A 2,500-nucleotide genomic window follows, 5' to 3' on the forward strand; every position below is an offset into this window, starting at 1 on the left:
TATGTTTACTTATCCATTAAAGTCATGTGAGTGAGTACAGTCTGAGGTGAAGCCATCACCAGGAGTTTACAGTGTTATCGGTTCCTCAGTAAAGTGTCACTAGTTTTACAGATGGGGGTGGGGGCTATACATTTAAATTAAAATTAATAATTTTACTTTAATTGTATTTAAACTTGCCTTTTTAACTCACTACAACGCTAAACCAATGAGAACCCTGAACTTGTTTCTGTACAACAAGACGGTTCCATCTGGGGTAATAGGAGACAATGACACCCGAAGTGTGTTGCTTATGTCCAGTTTATTCCGTTGTTTTGTTTCGGTTGCCGTCACTGCAGAAATCCCCGCTTCACACAGATAGCATGTCGGACATGGCGATAGGGATGTAAGTGCTGTGGTGACAATCTCAGGGTATTCCGCCATGACTTTAATCCAGAACACCGGCAGAGTTTCTAACTTTCTAACGACGTCTGTTTCGTGCTCATTTTTGCTAATTTGTGGGTTAAATTTGAGCAAACACAATATACACGTACACCAAGCACTGTTAAACATGACAAAGTACCGGTGAACAGAGAGAAGAGCGATACACACCTTCTCTCTCCACCAAAGCTACAACACCACTGCCGCTCGCAGCCGCTCAGCTCCAGACGTCACCTAAACCCGGCCCGATATCATGATATTTTGCGCATGCGCGGTATCGGTGCGGCTTTAGGTGACGTCTCTCAGCTCCCGGTTAACCTCTCGTGCATGGAAAGTCGCACAAACCTGAGAGAAATACACCACAGTAAATAAAATGGGAATAATTTAATGTTCCTTGGGCCTAAGGGTCGGGGACCACTGGTTTAAAATGAATAAAACACCCACTCTCAATGTCATCATCACCTCCTCTCTACCTCTATCTCTCTCTCCCTGTATGTCTCTCTCTCTCTCTCTCTCTCTCTCTCTCCCTGTATGTTTCTCTCTCTCTCTCTCTCTCTCTCTCTCTCTCTCTCTCTCTCTCTCCCTGTATGTCTCTCTCTCACTCCCTCCCTTTCCCTTCCCCTCTCTCTCTCTCTGTGTCTCTCCCCCTCTCTCCCTCTCCCTCCCTCTATCCCCCCCGTCTCCCTGCCTCCCCTCCATAAACAAGGGGACAATGATCAACAGTCCCGTGTTAATGCAACAGGGAATGATGATGATGGAATCTCACAGTGATGTGAATAATGAAGTTGTGAGGACTGATTGTGTTCTTACACATGACACTTACACATGACACTTACACATGACACTTACACATGACACTATATGACGCTTACGCATGACACTATATGACACTTACACATGACACTATGACACTTATGCATGACACTACATGACACTTACACATGACACTACATGACACTTACACATGACACTACATGACACTTACACATGACACTATATGACACTTACACATGACACTATATGACACTTACACATGACACTTACACATGACACTATATGACACTTACGCATGACACTACATGACACTTATGCATGACACTACATGACACTTACACATGACACTATATGACACTTACACATGACACTATATGACACTTACACATGACACTTACGCATGACACTTTGTGACACTTACGCATGACACTATATGACACTTACACATGGCACTATATGACACTTATGTATGACACTATGACACTTACACATGACACTATATGACACTTACGCAATATGAGACTTATGCATGACACTATATGACACTTACGCATGACACTATATGACACTTACGCATGACACTATATGACACTTGCGCATGACACTATATGACACTTACAAATGACACTATATGATACTTACGCATGACATTATATGACACACACGACAGTTACGCATGACACTATATGACACTTACGCATGACACTTACACATGACACTATGACACTTACGCATGACACTATATGACACTTACACATGACACTTACGCATGACACTACATGACACTTACGCATGATACTACACGACACTTACGCATGACACTACACGACACTTACGCATGACACTACACGACACTTACGCATGACACTACACGACACTTAGGCATGACACTGCATGACACTTATGCATGACACTATATGACACGCATGACACTATATGACACTTACACATGACACTATATGACACGTACGCATGACACTTACACATGACACTAAAAAGTTTAGAGGCCCATATACAAACCTCCCATATGGAGACCTTCAGTGGAGAACTGCATGGACACAGAGCTCACCTTCATCCCCAGGTGATAGAGGGATGTTTTGCAGGACACCTGTGACTTTGCTGTGTTTTAGGGAAGGTGTTTTCACCCTTTTAATAATGGGCCTAAATATAATATAAATAGAAAGCAGATTCATGTACTGCTTAATTTTCTATTGGACCAGGCAAAAATACCAAAAAGGACATTTAAACCCCCCTTTTTTAAGTCTTGTTTTTTTGTTCCTTGAAGCCTTAATGGTTTTTGTTCTCTCTC

At 42.4% G+C, this 2,500-nt stretch overlaps 1 protein-coding gene across 2 annotated transcripts in view; it reads left to right on the top strand.

Moving 5' to 3' along the window:
- The window catches only part of zranb1a (zinc finger, RAN-binding domain containing 1a), a 32,452-nt gene that overhangs the window by 28,527 nt on the left and 1,425 nt on the right, over positions 1 to 2,500 (top strand). The gene's annotated exons all lie outside the window — the stretch shown is intronic.

Source organism: Tachysurus fulvidraco, chromosome 8, assembly GCF_022655615.1.
Source record: "Tachysurus fulvidraco isolate hzauxx_2018 chromosome 8, HZAU_PFXX_2.0, whole genome shotgun sequence".
NCBI lineage: Eukaryota > Metazoa > Chordata > Actinopteri > Siluriformes > Bagridae > Tachysurus > Tachysurus fulvidraco.